Source organism: Schistocerca nitens, chromosome 9 (genome assembly GCF_023898315.1).
Source record: "Schistocerca nitens isolate TAMUIC-IGC-003100 chromosome 9, iqSchNite1.1, whole genome shotgun sequence".
Lineage (NCBI taxonomy): Eukaryota > Metazoa > Arthropoda > Insecta > Orthoptera > Acrididae > Schistocerca > Schistocerca nitens.
The window spans coordinates 167,967,875-167,986,964 of record NC_064622.1 but is presented as its reverse complement, the minus strand read 5'-3'; the positions used below and the strand labels follow the sequence as shown (position 1 = coordinate 167,986,964).

Below are 19,090 nucleotides of genomic sequence, written 5' to 3'. Positions count from 1 at the left end.
TAGCTTGTCTACATGTTAGTTGTAAGCTTTTCATGTAACGATCTGTTGAGGGCTTAAATGGCAGTGAAACTGACACTCATACAACACGCACACAGAGTTATACAGGTTAGATTCCGTTTACTGATGGATCAGTTTGCTTATCGAGTCTATTTTCACAGACGAACATACGTTACATATAGCTACGCTACGTATGTAGTTGTAAGTACGCTACACTGTTATTATTTTTATTTTGTATTTTCATGTACTGACACGTTCCATTATCTTGGAGATTTGTTCCTCAATTTGTTCCTACGGAACTGGATGTGTAAAATAAAAAAAATCGTTAATGACAAAGTTAATTGTGACCGATTAATTGGTTTTTCATTATTGAAATGATACATAAAGTGCACAAGTCACGTTAAATACATCAGATGACTGATACATGTTCCAGAAGTCTGTTTTTAGGTATGTTGAAATTTTCCTGGAAGAACTGTAGAGTTTTTGTAACATATTCTTGTTTGCTAGCAATGACAATGGTATTACCTTATTACCTTTATCAACTTTCGTTACCAAAGCATATTTTTCCACCGGATTGGTATTTATGGTTTTAATTAGTTTTTTGTCGGAATTAACAATATTTTGAGAATTGGTTAGGTTTTGCTGACAATATTACAAACATCATGTGCTACTCTTGTCTGACGGGAACTGTCGATTTTTCACTGTCTAGGTCTTATTTTAAATCAACAAGAATATTTTCAAATACATTTCTGCTGCATACCGTAAGCATGAGATTATACTTTAAGCCTTTCTCCAGTAGCGAAATCACAGCTTTTGTAAAATTGATGTCAGTCTTATTTAAAATGCTGTCATAGAATATACTTTTTTAAAAAACTAGGTGGATTACATCAACGAACGATTAGAGAACTGTAGACAAAACTTTCTCATTACGCATGAAAAGAAAGTAAGCAAACTGCAATGCCTTCTACCTTTGCAGAATTCTGGTGTCTATAAAATTATTTGCGGAAATTGTCTCGCCTATTACACAGGCCAAACAGGCCGAGCTACTTCGACAAGATTCAAGGAACACCTTCTAAGCAAAAAAGGCACAAATGTTCACAATTCAACTTGCGCTGAACATTTGTTCATCACAGGACATAACCCCAAAAGATATAAAAGGTGTCCAGCTCTTGCACACGGAGAAAAAAGGCTTTAGGCCTAATATCTTAGAAGAGCTAGAGATTTGTAAACACCCATCTCTGAAGGATGGTCTCATTCTTAACGATCAGTTGCAATTAAGCAACAAAAACTTTTTTCAAGGTATAGAGTCGCTAATTGAAAATGGTCTGAATGGCGATTCTCTCCTCAATGTAGACTCTTAAACATCGTTTTCCTTTCCATTTTCATATTTTCTACGTACATTATTTGAACTGGATTCCTTTTGTAAAATAAGACCGTTACAGTATGTTCTAAGTTTCATGCACTGGTTCATGTTGTTGCCTCCGGTGTTTAAAATTGTCTATGCAGTGTCTCATTTGCTCTTGTCTGTAATTCGATCAGTTGTTGCTAGATGGCGCGAATCTGTTTTCGTGTCCATCTCGTGGCTGCCTTGGCCTGTTAGCCGTCTAGTGTGGCAGTAGCGGCGTTTTGATGAAGTTCTTGGCTCTAAGCGATCTCACGACCGCCATTGCATTTCGATGGAACATTTTATTCCAGTTGACAAACATGTTACATTTTTACGGTTTAATTTTTATTCTTGTGACAATTTCTGTTTGACGAGAGCATATTTGCTCAGATGTTTTTTACCCATGATGTGATGACATGTAAGTACACTGTTTGTACATTTTATGGAAGTAGTCCTATTAAGTATATTGTAATTTTTGAGCCGTGTCATTATATTTTCTAGGTAATCCTATGTAATTTTTATTCTGACGAAGACCACCTTAGTGCTGGCGAAACCATGGCCAATTTGACAACAATTTTGTGCAACCGAGGTGGCCGTAAATACATCCTGTAATTTATTGTAAATCTTACTCCTCTCGTATTGTTCAAAGAAGAGACTTCACCATCGAAAATAGCAGTGACACCAGCAACAAATCGTTTGAGGGGGAGATTACATGCTGATCCTGTTTCATCCGAGATCTGCCTTGTGTACTTCCCCTGCGATTCTTTCATTCCACTACCCGTTAACTATGCTTTCCAGCAACAACACATGTCTATCTCCGAGTTATGATCTTTATTAGACATATATCCGTTGACTCATTGTAGGACATCGTTCTTACTCGAGCAGTTCATCATATCTGTCTTCCAGTAACACATTTGAAAGGTTATTAATTTTGTTATTTCTATCTTCGTCATCTGTCCATATCGCATCTATCCAGAACAGTGCGCCAAACAGCTTTTCGTGAATCTTTCAGATCTAAAGTTAAATACAAAGGCTAAAAAAACAAAAAGTGATAAGGTTCGCAGTTCTGTGTGACAGATTGGCCACCAGAGTGTGTAAGTGTTTTTAGTAGGTGTGGTTGGATTTACACTATGTGATCAAAAATATCCGGACACTCCCAATAACATACGTTTTTCATATTAGGTGCATTGTGCTGCCACGTACTGCCAGGTACTCCATATCAGCGACCTCAGTAGTCAATTGACATCGTGGGAGAGCAGAACGGGGGCGCTCCGCAGAACTCACTGACTTCGAACGTGGTCACTTGTGTCATACGTCTGTACGCGAGATTTCTACACTCCTAATCGTCCCTGTTTCCGATGTGATAACGAAGTGGGAACGTGAAGGGACACGTACAGCACAAAAGCGTACAGGCCGACCTCGCCTGTTGACTGACAGACACCGCCGACAATTGAAGAAGGTCGTAATGTGTAATAGGCAGATATCTATTCAGACCATCACACAGGAATTCCAAACTGCCTCAGGACCCACTGCAAGTACTATGACAGTTAGGTGGGATTTTATGGTCGAACGGCTCCTCATGAGCCACACATCACGCCGGTAAATGCCAAACTACGCCTCGTTTGGTGTAGGGAGCGTAACATTGGATGTTTGAACAGTGGAAAGACGTTGTGTGGAGTGACGAATCACGGTACACAATGAGGCGATCCGATGGCAGGCTGTGGGTATGGCGAATGCCCAGTGAACGTCATCTTCCAGCGTGTGTAGTGCCAACAGTAAAATTCGGATGCGGTGGTGTTATGGTGTGGCCGTGTTTTTCATGGAGGGGACTTTCACCTCTTGTTGTTTCGTGTGGCACTATCACAGCACAGGCCTATATTGATGTTTTAAACACGTTCTTGCTTCCCACAGTCAAAGAACAATTCGGGAATGGTGACTGCATCTTTCAACACGATCGAGCACCTGTTCATAATGCACGGCCTGTGGCGGAGTGGTTACACGACAATACCATCCCTTTAATGGACTGGCCTGCACAGAGTCCTGATCTGAATCCCATAGAACTTCTTTGGGATGTTTTGGGATGCCGACTTCGTGCCAGGCCTCACCGACCGACATCGATACCTCTCCTCAGTGCAGCACTCCGTGAAGAATGGGCTGCAGTTCCCCAAGAAACCCAGCGCCTGACTGAACGTATGCCTGCGAGAGTGGCTAAGGGTGGGCCAGTACCATATTGAATTCCAGCATTCCCGATGGAGGGCGCCAGCTGTCCGGATATTTTTGATCACATAGTGTGTATGGTTCGTGTACGGCATCAGATGTTGAGTCATCACGGTGGGGGAGATGGAGATGCAGCATACACGTGTGCGGCAGCTTTATCTGCAGCTGACAGAGTTGGAAAGCGGCTTCGTTGTGGGTCTCTATTTAGCCGGCAGGTCGAATCATGTAATAACCAGATTTGTGCAGCATCTGGATGTGAGAGCGGTCCGATGCTGGACTGCGTGGGATCGTGACGTCAGGCATACTAGTCGCCAAAGTTCCTGTCGAGCACTACAAGGAAGGATCGTATTGTGTACCGAGCACATCGTAAACCCTTCACATGTATATCTGCCATCCGGGAACAAATAATGGACTGTGTATAATATTCCGTGTCATCTCGCACCACTGGTCGGACACCAGCAACAGTAGGACTACAGAACTACAGCCCAACGTGTAGGCTGGAGCTAACACCACTACCATAGACTGCTGACGAATATCGTCGCATTTCTACACTACCCCGGATGAACATCGTCTTAAAGTATGGTAATGTACAAGTTAACAGACCCGTAACATAGTCTGAAGAGAGCACTAACTCAACTCTTGTACTATTCTCAGTCTTTCTGCCCCTCTCAGTCCTGCTCTCTCTTTCGGCTTGTGTGTGTGTGTGTGTGTGTGTGTGTGTGTGTGGTTGGGGCAGGGTGAGGGGGGGGAGGCGACAGTTCTGTACGATGCACCCATAGAAATACTGCAGAAACATTTTTTGGAGGGAGGCGATGATTTACATCTTTCACGAACTTCCCCAAAGTCATGATTTAACTCAAAGTTGTCTTTCGCTTCTTCATTGAAATATTACCTGCTTCGGTCAAACAACAGACTATCCTCAGCCATTAAACACGTCATTAACTGTAGGTAATGCGTCAAAGATGACCATTTATACCGAATCTGACTCTGTACTTCTCCCTAGCAACATTGATGCACTGGACGAAAATACAGTCGTTGGTACAATGGTGGGTTCTTTACTTTTCTCCGGGAGAAGACGGAGTGGGTACTGTAACACATAAAATACAGAGGGGTCCAGAAAATTGTAGACACTCTCTCTTAGTTAATATCTTTGGAACAAAATGACATATCATTGCAATTTTGTGCGGGAGCGCAGTCCATAGTTTTCTCAACAGATCTTGGTACTCGTCTTCCAGTAGATGACAGTGCAGTAATGAATGAAGTCAGATCCTCGTTTGAGCAACGCAATATTGAAGTGGTTCTGGAAGTACGAAAACATGATGGAGGTACAAAGGGAATGGCGTAACGTATACAGAACTCACCCACCAACACGTACAACAATTTATCGTAATCGATATAAATTCGAAGCCGACGGTAGTTCAGGATGTGCATAAGGAAAGGTCTGGGCGACCAAAAACGTCAAGTCCAGCTTCCAGCTCTACTGTGTTGCAAAATTTTTCTAGGTCACCCCAAAAAAACTATGAAGCAGAGTGCCCGGGAAATCTGGGTAAGCCGATCAAGTGTAAGACGAATTTTGAATGTTGCAAAGTGGAAAGTGTACATTCCAAGATCGCTGCACGCTATGAAGGTGGACGACCCGGATCGAAGGATGGAGTACTGAGGGTGGTTAGAAGACATGCTTTGCGAGGATTAACGACTTGAAAGGATGATTATCTGACTTGACGAGGCGCAATTCAAAGTGAACGGAAGTGAAACCGCCACAAGTGCCTGTACTGGGCTCCTGAAAATCCTCACGTCACTTGGACGAACATGTTAGCCTACCAGGTGTTAACGTGTGATGTGGTCTGTCATCGGGCGGTTTGATTGGCACATTCTTCTTTGAAGGTACCCTAACTGATAAGATGTGTCTTCATGTGCTGCAAACACTGATTTTACCTGCCATCCGGGAGGTGTTTGGGAATGAAAGATTTTACCTACAACAAGATGGCGCTCCGTCTCACTACCACAGTGATGTCAGAACCTACTTGGATGAAAATCTACCTGGACGATGGATGTGTCGAAGAGGAGCTGTTGAGTACCCACCACAGTCTCCAGACCGTACACCTCTTGACTTCTACCTGTGTGGGACCTTGAAAAATGAAGTTTATCGACATACGCAGCTAAACTGAACGAGGTACAAGAAACCACCGAGGCGTGCTGTGTGGCTGTCACATCGGCAGTACTGGCAGCCGTAGTTCGGTCAACAGTTCAGTGGCATCGACTTTGTTGGGCTGCTAATGGGGGTCACTTTGAACACACAAAATAACCTTCCCCCGTGCAAGAATTGTAACTTTCTGTCATTTTGTTTAATTAATATTGACTGTTTAAGAGTGTCTACATTTTTCGGGACTCCTCTGTACTAGTGTACTTTATTATAACATAGAGAAGAAGAATTACTCAACTTTGTACAATCCATTTCCACAGGAATATCGTTAGTATTTACAACTGTCTCTGAATATTAACATATCACTCAGAGTGTATTTAACAATAACTTTCACGTAGTGTACTGCACAGTACAGAGACAACACAGCTTATCGTCTTAGCCTATGATCGCAGACGGAGCTAAGCGATCCTGCGCTCGGCCGTACGCAGAAAATTGGTTGCGGGCGTGGCTATGCCGCTGTCGGTCATTCGTCGTTACGACTGACAACGAGTGTCTTCTCTTGTGGTTGCGTTAAGAGGTACCAATCTTCTTCGGCACCTCTATCTTCGTCCAGCACAACAATCATACTGAACTATGTGTAACTTAGCTGATTTCCTACTTTTTATAATTTTAATATAGCAGATGGATAACACTGATTTCGACACAAATGATGATGTACAGTATGAACGCATGACCTATAATTAGTATCGTTCACAATCTCTGAGGGTAGTCTGTTGCTTGACAAATTGTAGTTTTTCGATAAAGAAGCGAAACACACCTGTTGTGCCGAATCATAATTTTTGAAGACTGTACAAATGCTTTAAAGCCATTTTTCGGAAAGTTAACAGTGCACCAACGCCGACCTTTTCCACTATACTCCTAACGAAAGTCGGACGTTTATAATCCATTGTTGCGTGGTAACTACAGATCGTGACGTTATGGCCCGCGTAGAGAAGACAACAAAAAGGAACTGCTTTCTCGGAGCATTTGTCTCAACGTAAGTGAGATTGCAGCATCTGGACCAGAGAACGTTTTTCGTTCTCGAGCACTATAAAATGACGTTGTGTGTCCTTATCGATTTAGATCGTCGGCCAAAGGCCAGGCCAGTGTTTTTTACTTGTCAGTCAAGCGGTTCATTAAATCTCCTATGCTAAAAGCTGCCCGTATCTTGAAGTGACTCATCCATTGTCAGGCAGTAATGAAATTTGTCAATTTTTTTTTCATAATGTGGGGCCACAGTCGTAATATATTTCTTTAAAGTCAGTACCGCCATTAGACTGTTTATTATTTGCAGTGTTACATTTACACGATCATGATTTCGGCTTGAAAGTGCAATTATCAAGTGTTTTAATGTTATACAGTGCCTAAGATGGCATACTATCGTATTTAAAGTACACTATTAGACACAAGGTCAATAATTGACCCTTGGACAAAGTGTCTAATAGTGTATTTTAAATACGACAGTATGCCATTTTAGGCACTGTATAACATTAAAACACTTGATAATGGCACTTTGAAGCCGAAATCATGATCATGTAAATGTAACACTGCAAATAAAAAACAGTCTAATGGCGGTACTGACTTTAAAGAAACTGAAATTTGTCTCAGTTTAGTAGATAACGTTTTGTTTTCTGCATAAGAGGATGCCATACCCAGACAGGGGAGAAGTGTGGAGAAAGACGGCACACATGCGTATAGTATCTTGGTGCTAATCCAAGTAAAATTGGGTGAGACGAACTGTCATATTAAACAAGGTATTTGCTTGGGAAGTACGAAACGTTTAAGAGAGAGTATTATGGTGATTCTAGATCAACATTATCAATATCACCACTGGCAGCAGCCATTAGCCTTCACATTTGGATAAAAACCACCTCAGAGTTCTCCATGCTGGGCCAACGTCTTTTTTAATGGAATATTGTCACATCTTAACCAGAATCAAGTGCAATTCCGAAAGCAGAATCGTCAATGAGGTACAACACTTGGTAATGAAAGCAAATTTATTACGATCATCGAATTCCAGCCGGAGCACAGCGCAGCTGAACTGATGGACGGAGAGTGCACCTATTTACACAATATACAAACATTACAAACACAAGAAATTTGTAAAACCTTCCAGAACTGATAAACAGTAAATGACAAAGAACTGCTGATGCTCGGGCTTCAACCGGAAATGCTCAGTCCGTCAGCCAGTGGCGCTCAACGCCCCGTCACATTCCATGGGGCCGGCCGTTGTGGCCGAGCGGTTCTAGGCGCCACAGTCTGGAACCGCACGACCGCTACGGTCGCAGGTTCGAATCCTGCCTCGGGCATGGATGTGTGTGATGTCCTTAGGTTAGTTAGGTTTAAGTAGTTCTAAGTTCTAGGGGACTGATGACCTCAGATGTTAACTCCCATAGTGCTCAGAGCCATTTGAACCATTTGAACACTCCATGGGACGCAGATAACGGCATCTACATCCACATCTACATCCATACTCCGCATGCCACCTGCCGGTGTGAGGCGGGGAGTACTCTTGAGTACCTCTATCGGTTCTCCGTTCTATTCCAGTCTCGTATTGTTGCTACCTCCCGTAAAGAAACAGCGACCTGTTGCTCAGAAGTTCTCGTGGAAGCCTACTGCAGTACCCTGAATCTGGGTGCTGTCAATGGTCCTCCGTCTGGCAAAGCTGGCGGACTCTCACGTTCTAGTCGCCCTGTCATATCCTCTTCGTTAAGACGAACATTGAAGATACAGTAGCCCTCTCATCGATGCTTCACAATAGTCGAGCGGGTCCTCAGTTTCCTTGAAAGAGAAGTCCTCACCGTCGATATGCGCCTCAGAACAGTGGCAGGGCTTCATATTGATGACAAGATGGTGTCTGTGCATTTTTGTGTTCATGATGAAGGGTCATAACCCCACTTTGTACGTGCCGTCCGACAAGCGACGAAGGGTACGATACAGCTCCATTGTACCAATTTCCGCACCGCCCCCGCACAGGCGCAGAACCCACTGTAAGGTGGCTATAATCCCGCACCTTACAGGCACCCATCCACATACTTTGCCGTGAGCTACAACCACAAGTAGGTATCATTTGATATATTGTACATCGTATATATGAATATTTAAAGGAGACTGACATTGTCACGTAGACCTTGTAAATAATTGTTAACGCTTATTGCATGAAAGGTGACGGAGTGTCTTTATTAACAGAACGGCGTAATGAATGTTTGCCTATACTAGTAGAGGTTAGAACGCCAGTGGAGATGAAATGGCAGGCAGAACTCAAGCTCTGGGTGGAAAGCCTGCACAGGTGTTCGTCCTGCTTAAAAACAGGAAGTAGCTAGACGGATGTCGTGGCGCCTGAGCTCTGGAGCACAATAGGCTGACGGTCGGCCGCTATTGTAGCAGGACTGGAAGGATAGCCGGGAACTCTGCAAATCTTGGACGCAGGTGAGAGGAACGAAGAAGCGGAACCTCGGAAACCATGCAGGCTGGGTTATTTCCAAGAATTTTTACTCAGAACCGTACCATTGAACGAGTGTAGGTTTTTCCTCGCAAGATTTCCGCGATGGACGACAAAAGACTAAAATATGGTTGGTCGGAGTTCGAAAGAATCTGCAGAGAGGGAGAATATTCCGTGGCTTCGGGAATATGATTCGTTTTCGGAATTACGAGGGTGGCCAACCGAGTCTTGCTGGGAAGCCAGTGGTGGAAAGATGAGGTCTTCCGTTGTGTGCGCCCGTGTGTGACGGTCGCTCGATAATAGCTTTGTTGGTACAGATGAACTTGCTGTCTTTGCTCTCAGGAGAGTTTATAGCTAGAACAGAACTGTTGCGAACCTATACGATTCTGGACTTCATCTCTGTGTTGGAAGTCGTCGTTGAGTACGTAGCGTTTAGTAATTGAGAGCACTTCTTCTGCCTATTCTTACGTTGAGACATTATCTGAACTCTCCTTGTCGCTGGGAGTTCGCGTTTCTCGTCTGTAGAACACAGAGAGGAGAAGACAGTATTAGAGTATATTAGTCAGAGGACCGCTTTCTGCCGTCCTAGTGTTTGAAAGAGTTTATTTGTGGCTGGAGTTCTTCCATCGTCGCAGACGAGTACGAGAACCATCACTTCGACGCACCGGATGCAACACATGCAGTGATATTACAAATTGCTTTGGCTTATTAGGGTTATAAAGCTAAACAGCTGTGATCACATTTGTTTATTTCCACTGAGGTTCCACACCACCGTAGATCATCTTTGAAAGTAGTGTTTGGTATGTAGATGATGTCAGTCATTTTCCGTTAGTGATATTAGACCGCGCAGTCATAATAAGGGGCAGAGTTGGGCAACTGATTAATAATTTTAGTTAGGAAATATAGACAATTGTACTTAAAGGGTCGATTTCAACCTATAATAACTATATATTGATCAACAACGTTTATCATTTAGTAGTATTAGCTCCCTTCATCATTTATTTATGTTTAGATTGTAATTTATATGTAAAAAAGAGCATTAAGAGATCCTAAGGTCTGCTTCAGGGGGTAGTCAGACAGGGCCAAATCATCATTTTAGCGTTTATTATTTTCCATTGCGTTAATTCCTTTTACACCCGCCTGGATTAGTATCTTGGACCACGCCTCTCATAATCATGTATGCTTAGGTGGCAGGACCCCTCCTCCCGTACAAGTTTAATTACCAGCAGGTCTCGAGACCGCCCAGCTTACTTGGAGTGGTAGTTCGTGGTTTCATGTTGAATTCTACAGAACATCATTGAACGGTGAACATGCTCTCTGATGCTGCTGCAGTTACGATGAGTAGAATTGAAAGGTAAATAATGCTTCAGAAAGGTTACGCTTTCGGATTCCAACGATGGCTGAAGGGTAGTGAAGCGCAATGGACATGCTACATTACATTGAGGCGACGGAAGTCATGGGATAGCGATATGCACATATACAGATGGGGTAGTATCGCGTGCACCAGGTATGAAAGGGCAGTGCATTGGCGGAGCTATCACTTGTATTCATGTACTTCACGTGGAAGTGTGTCCGACTTGATTATGGCCGCACGACGGGAGTTAACAGATTTTGAAAGCGGGATGGTAGTTGGAGCTAGACGCATGGGACATTCCATTTCGAAAATCCTTAGGGAATTCAGTATTCCGAAATCCACAGTGTCAAAAACGTGCTGAGAATACCTAATTTCGGGTATTACCTTTCACCATACACAACACAGCAGCCGACGGCCTTCATTCTACGACCGAAAGCAGATGCGTTTGCGTTGAGTTGTCAGTACTAGCAGACAATCAAACTGCGTGAAACAACCGCAGAAATCAATGTGGTACGTTCAACGAGTTATCCGTTAGGACAGTAAGGCGCAATTTGGCGTCAATGGGCTACGGCAGCAGACGATCGAAGCAAGTGGCTTCGCTAACAGCACGTCATGGCCCTCAGAACCTCTCCTGGGCTCGTGACCTTATCAGTTTGACCCTAAACGACTGGAAAACCGAGGCCTGGTCACACGAGTCCTGATTTTTGTTGGTAAGAGCTAATGGTACAATTCGAGTGGGACGCAGGCCGCACAAAGCCATGGACCCACGTTGTCAACAAGGCGCTATGGAAGTCGGTAGTTATTCCATAATGGGATGGGATGTGTTTACATGGAATGGACTGGGTTCTCTGGTCCAAATGAACCGATAATTGACTGGAAATGGTTAGCTTAGATTAATTGGAGACCATTTTCAGCCATTCATGGACTTCATGTCCCCAAACAACGACAGAATGTTGATGGATGACAATGCACCATGTCACTGGGCCACAGTTGTTCCCCATTGGTTTGAAGAACATTCTGGACAATTCGAGCGAATAATTTGCCCACCCATATTCCTCGACATGAATCCCATCGAACTTTTGTGGGGCGTAATCGAGAGGTCAGTTGATGCACAAAATTCTGTAGCGGATCCATTTTCGCATTTATGGACGGCTATGGAGGCAGCATGGCTCGACATTTGAGCAGGGGACTTCCAACGACTTGTTGAGTCTACATCTACATCTACACCCACACTCCGCAAGCCACCTGACGGTGTGTGGCGGAGGGTACTTCGAGTACCTCTATCGGTTTCCCTTCTATTCCAGTCTCGTACTGTTCCTGGAAAGAAAGATTGTCGGTATGCCTCTGTGTGTGCTCTAATCTCTCTGATTTTATCCTCATGATCTCTTCGCGAGATATACGTGGGAGGGAGCAATATACTGCTTGACTCCTCGGTGAAGGTATGTTCTCAAAACTTCAACAAAAGCCCGTACCTAGCTACTGAGCGTTTCTCCTGCAGAGTCTTCCACTGGAGTTTATCTATCATCTCCGTAACGCTTTCGCGGTTATTAAATGATCCTGTAACGCAGCGCGCTGCTCTCCGTTGGATCTTCTCTATCTCTTCTATCAACCCTATCTGGTACGGATCCCATACAGGTGAGCAATATTCAAGCAGTGGGCGAACAAGTGTACTGTAACGTACTTCCTTAGTTTTCGGATTGCATTTCCTTAGGATTCTTCCAATGAATCTCAGTCTAGCATCTGCTTTACCGACGATCAACTTTACATAATCATTCCATTTTAAATCACTCCTAATGCCTACTCCCAGATAATTTATGGAATTAACTGCAGTTGCTGACCTGCTATATTGTAGCTAAATGATACAGGATCTTTCTTTCTATGTATTCGCAGCACATTACAGTTGTCTACATTGAGATTCAGTTGCCATTCCCTGCACCATGCGTCAATTCGTTGCAGGTCCTCCTGCATTTTAGTACAATTTTCCATTGTTACAACCTCTCGATATACTACAGCATCATCCGCAAAAAGCCTCAGTGAACTTCCGATGTTACACACAAGGTCATTTATGTATATTGTGAATAGAAACGGTCCTACGACACTCCCCTGCGGCACACCTGAAATCACTCAAACTTCGGAAGACTTCTCTCCATTGGGAATGACATGCTGCGTTCTGTTATCTAGGAACTCTTCAATCCGATCACGCAATTGGTCTGTAAATGCCACGTCGAGTTGCTGCAGTACGCCGGGCAAGAGTAGGTCCGACACAATATTAGGAGTACCCCATGTCTTTTTTCACCTCATTGTAAGAGTTGCCGGCCGCGGTGGTCTCGCGGTTCTAGGCGCGCAGTCCGGAACCGTGCGACTGCTACGGTCGCAGGTTCGAATCCTGCCTCGGGCATGGATGTGTGTGATGTCCTTAGGTTAGTTAGGTTTAAGTAGTTCTAAGTTCTAGGGGACTGATAACCACAGCAGTCCCATAGTGCTCAGAGCCATTTGTAAGAGTTGCAAATGTGTTACTAAAACTGCCTCCACTGCAAACACAGATGTGCTCGAGAGTCAAGTCGACCTCAGTCACGCAAAATTCACATACTGAAAATAGTTTGTGATATGAAGAGGAAAACTACAAAAGGTACATATGAGAGAACATCAAAACTTACATGTAATGAAATGAAATGAGGAAATAACCATTAAACACGTCGACACCTTACGTGAGTCCATTTACAAAGCTAGGCAGAATATTATGCCGAAATTAACTTCATGTTCTTCTGAATACACTAAGAGTCAAAACTACAGGCAACAGATGGGATGGATTTGTTTTCACGTAATGATACTGACAAGAACATTGTAATGTTCTGTGACGCTGCAAACGCCGGCCGTGGTGGCCGAGCGGTTCTAGGCGCTTCAGTCCGCAACCGCGCGACTCCTACGGTCACAGGTTCGAATCCTGCCTCAGGCATGGATGTGTGTAATGTCCTTAGGTTAGTTAGGTTTAAGTAGTTCTAACTTCTAGGGGACTGATGGCCTTAGATGTTAAGTCCCAATGCTCAGAGCCATTTGAAACATTTGAAGCTGCAAACGTCAAAATACCTGGTCAGTGTGGCGCAATATATGTTAATGGAACTTTTGTGTATTTTTCAGAGTTTTTTTGTCAGCTGTTTACGAACCATGGGCTTGTTAATTGACATTACATTCCAATGTTTTTTTTCTTTGTTGAATCATAAGAAAACTTCATCTTATCAGCATGTCTTCTCAACAGTTTTTGATTAGTGTCGCTTATATCTGACCAGGAACAACGGATACAAAAATATTAAGTAACACACACAGTATTAATAATCTTCATTGTAAACAAAAATAATAATTGGCAATAATAATAATAATAATAATAGTAACACTAATAATGATGATAAAATAATGGAGGAATTAAAAATGATATTAATTAGGTATTACATAAAACTGAATAATAATAATTTTCATTATTAGGACGAGTCAGTATTTGCAGCAACTGAGAAAACATGACTGCAAATGTAACGGTATTATGCGGTGTAATGTTGCCCATAAGGCTTCTGCAGGTTTTGAATGAGCTTACATTGTTAATATAGAGAGATCCCGTTTAAAATTATAATTTTATACACGTCATTCATGGGCGTCTTAATATTTTCCATACGCAATCTAGAATTAGATAGGCTTAAAGATTCGAAGAGATATACGCAGGTCACTGCAGTTGTTAATGAATGTTACAGATGAGAAGTTGTCTACTTTTTTTTTGTTAAAGGAAAAGATGTGACAGCCACCACTACTTTTTAGGTTTTATCTTGCATTTTATTGGATTGTTAGATCTCTATGTTAATAAAATTATGAGTCTACGGCAGGGCAAAGTTACTTCCTAGTGTTCCAACGAAAAAAAAAAAAATGGAGCTGCGAAATGTAGAAAATTAGCGATTTATTACACTTTGAAATACTTTCAGGGACAAAATTCTTACGATTTTACTTTCTGGTCCTATCTTTATAAACTCTGATTAACCGCAGCGAAATTAAAATACTAATCGCACATAATCCTTCTCCACATTACAGGTTCTAGTAATAGAGGTTGCTGTTATTACTATTTTAAAATAGGCTGTGTACCCCAGAAGAATGACTCATATATCAATCGTATTTGAAGATGAACATCGCCCAGTGCTTGTGTACTTTCGATGGACGGACATGCAGCGTACTCCTGCATGACTTCCTCTTGAAATTTCATTGGAATTTGCGTGTGCCGTTGCGCCTGATGTGATTTCAGTCTTAGAGATTTTCTTTAAAGCCAAGATATTTGGGGGCGGAGGAGTGCACTATATACATAATTCTGTTCTTCATAACGGCCTAAATGTCGAAGATGCGCAGTTGGTGTTTCTAGGTTGGAAATTTTACGTAATGCGTATTGTGAAATTAAGAAAAGGCCATCAGTTTCAGTACTCGTTATGGTTTACTGTTGCTTCCAAAGCTAAACTAAACTCTGTCCGAACAGGCCATGATGGCCCAACGGTACCGACCGGCCGCCCTGTCACCCTCAGCCCACAGACGTCATTGGATGCGGATACGAAGGGGCATGAGGTCAGCACACCGCTCTCCCGGCCGTATGTCAGTTTACGAGACCGGAGCCGCTACTTCGTAATCAAGTAGCTCCTCAGTTTGCCTCACAAGGACAGAGCGCACGCACCCCGCTTGCCAGCAGCGCTCGGCAGACCGGATGGTCACCCATCCAAGTGCTTCCCAGCCCGACAGCGCTTAAATTCGGTGATCTGACGGGAACCGGTTTTACCACTGTGGCAAAGCCGTTGGCTTTATTGTTACTTCTGGTTCCACTTATGTGTCATACACATTAAAGTTTAAACATGGGCTCTAACTTTGCGAAATACGAACCTTCAACATCGCAGCGCGTCAGCAATCGTTGGTTAATATATTAAAAAGCTAAAAACCCGCCACGATTGCGAAAAAAGCACCTAGTGTTAACCCAGGTTTCGGCGTAGATAACTACACCTTCTTCAGAACAGAACAGTTTATGGCGGGTCATGGCCCATCGAACATAGGCCAGTGTGAGGTGGAGCGTACACTATTAAGTTAAGTAGTGGTTTTGACTTTGTACATATGTACTGTTTGTGTTTTCCTTTTCTTTTCCGTTTATAAAAGTATAGCTATGGTGTTCTTTTAATCATTGACAAAGGTCTTCTTAGGCACTTGTGGGTTTTATTGTTCTGAAGAAGGTGTAGTTATCTACGCCGAAACCTGGGTTAACACTAGGTGCTTTTTTCGCAATCGAGGCGGGTTTTTAGTTTTTTAATATATTTGCGAAATACTTTGACGCACACCAAAATTGAAATTCCATCTTTCTCAGAAAACGTCCAGCAAGTAACTCTCAGCTCAGTTTTTCTGTGCCAAACATGATGCACCTTTTTAAAGTGAAGCACAATTTTTACATATTGATTCATTTAAGAAATTCGCTGATAATTGTTCAGATATATTGTAGATTAAATATCATACAGATTTCGTAACTTTAACGTAACGTCTGCTTCTATGCAATGATCACATTATATATATGTATCTCCACTTCTATGTACTCATCAACCTCTATATAAATAAATCTTGCCATTTGTATTACCATTATCCCATGTAATTTGATCTAGGCAGTTGTTGATACCCTTAAAGACTACATTGCATTTTAATGTTGCCTTTTTTAATGTTGTCATTCTTTTAGTGTAGATTTAGTGTTACAACAATCCAAACACGACATTACAACTAGCATGTGTGTGAATGATATGTTTCTAAATTTTGAGTTGAGATGCAGTTTATATATTTAATGTTTGAAGCTTATCACAGCTGAATAGTTTTGTCATGATATAAAGTGCGTTTTGTTTATTCTTGCCCCTAAACTTTTTACTGAGGTATGAATTATCGTAAGGTGATGATTTTTTATAAAAACATAACTTTTATAAGGTAAGCGCTTTAGCAGACTACGTATCATTTTGTATTCCCTCTTAATTTGGTTGACTTTTCGGTTTTTTTTATGCGAGACGTGGTCAAGGTGAAAATCGAAGTATTAGAGACATGTAAATTTCTTCTAAAAATGTTTTCTTTAAATATGTAGGATTTTCCAAACGTGGTTTTGATTCCTACGACTCGGAACCTTCATTTTTAATAGTTGCGAGAATATAAAATGATATTATCCAATTCTATGAGCAAAAATATCAAGAACCGATATCTGACGTGTATTTCTGACCTAAAACTTATATTTGCTGACACTTGAGCGTATAAAACATTTTAGTACGCAGTACACGGCCTATTTCGTTACATCATGAAGTCACATAAATGAATCCTGGGTTATTAACTCTTTATTACACTGTGTCTCGATATTTTTCAACACAAAAACCGCCTATTATTAGTACGATAATCATAACTATACCTTTGTCGTACTTACCTATGAAAAGTAACTTTTTCTCTTTTGATGTATCTGAATTTGTCCCCATAGCATCAACAATTATTCACCACTGCTGTTTCTAGCAAAAACTGTGTAAAAACAGGACAGATACATGTAATATTTAAGTTCTGGTTTTAGGGAAAAAAGTAAACAAACGACCTTATACACAACAACACCGGCTTCATGTTCGTGAAATAAGTAGCATACTATGCTCTCAATACAAAGCCGTGCTATATATATTCTGTAATATTTGTGATTAGAATATAAACGGAATTATTCAGTCTTGTACCGTCATCCCTGCATTCAGTTGTTTAATAGTGGAACTACAGATGTTGCCTATCATTTGGTCTGCTGCCAGAAATATCGACGCTTAATCGGTGAACGCTGCTATGGCACTGAACTTCTGTTTATAAAACAGGGAACAAGCAAGTAAACATCTGTAGAGTGGGTTATCGGGGGTTCGCACTAAGCAGTACGATATGGTACCAAAAACATAATTTTTCTTTCAAAGAAGAGACGTTTGGTTACGATTTATAAAAATAATATACTGATTTACATTAAATTAACAATCAGTATACTCTATAACTTTCAACGAGGTCTAACTATCTGATGAAGTATGTGTGTAAGGATTTGTTTACCAAATTTGAACTAATTTGTGTATGAATTCTGACTTGCCTCTTCTGAGGGCATTAGTATGATTACGTCATTGCGCGAGCGGTGGTTTACCGACAAAGCAATAGGACCACGTTTTGCTTCAGTCAGCTCAGATTCATGTCAGTGCACATTCCCCGTGAAGAGAAACAATACGTTTTAGAATCATGAAAGATGATGACTAGAACCATAAAAAGTAATGACTGTTGTCACAAGTAGAACAGCTTCGTTTGTAAGGAATTTGTAGTTTCAGAACGATAGGTATTACATCACTATTTGCTGTTAGACGGATGCATACATTTCGTTCCAACAGTACTTTCAACTGATTATGTTGCATGGCATATTTACCTTTATGACAGACACTATAAAAACATTAAATAACGAGGAAAGATTGGGAAGTAACGCTCAATAATTTTACTAGCAAAAACAAAAATCACAATTAAACTTACATCCTTCTTTCTACTTTTCTACATTGTCACCAACGTGCTCGACTCATTTCTCCATCGTGATACCAGTTTCAAAATGCCCTCTTCGTGGAAGTCCGTTTGGCTGGAGTGTAGCCTTCTGTGATGTGCTGACTTCATTTCCACATCTGTCGCAAAGCGTTGGTCGGTCATGTATTTCTTTATGGGATGAAACAGACGAAAGCCCGACGATGGCATGTCCGCACTGTACAGTGGATGCTGGATCACATCCTAAACAAATTTGGTGATTTTCTCACGAACAGGAGCAGCAACATGGGGCGCGGATTGTCCTGAAGAAGATGCCGCCAGCATTAATGTTGTGGCATTTGTCACGAAGAGCACGACGCAACTTACGCAAAGTTTGAATGTAGGCTGCAGCATTCACAATGGTCCCATGTTCAGCAAATTCCACCATTAACGCACCATACATATCGCAGACCCTGTCACAAGCATTTTCCTAGCAGACTGAGTCACTTAGATTTTTTTTCGTACTGGGGAACCAACATGCTTCCACTCCATAAGAGGCCTGCTTGGTTTCGGGTGTGTTAGGCGAATGCATACGCCCACCAGTGACGATTCCTTTCAGGAAGTCATGCCCTTCTGCGGCGTAATATGTTAAGTGACCCGAGCTTGTCACCATTCGCTGGCCCTTGTGGTTGTCTGTCAGGTTCCTAGGCACCGAGCGAGCACCAGCTTAACAAAATTTCATTGTGTCATAAACAGTATTGTACACTGCACCATAGGGAATGTTGAACTGCCACGACAAGGTTCGCAGCTGCACACGGCTTTTTTAAGGGCTCCGACATTCTGCGGAGTTGCACCTGTACCTTCCTCCCGGACTAAGACGAATCACACGATCCTCTTGTAAGAAAGCACACCACGCGGAGACAGTCCATTCAGTCCCCCCTATACACGCCACACATAGCGCTGTGAATTTCACTCGGTTTG

The 19,090-nt window shown here is 42.2% G+C and overlaps 1 pseudogene; it reads right to left on the bottom strand.

Annotated features, from left to right (window-relative positions):
* Nucleotides 1–15,278: 15,278 nt before the first annotated feature.
* Nucleotides 15,279–15,395, bottom strand: LOC126204777 (5S ribosomal RNA; annotated as a pseudogene).
* Nucleotides 15,396–19,090: the final 3,695 nt, after the last annotated feature.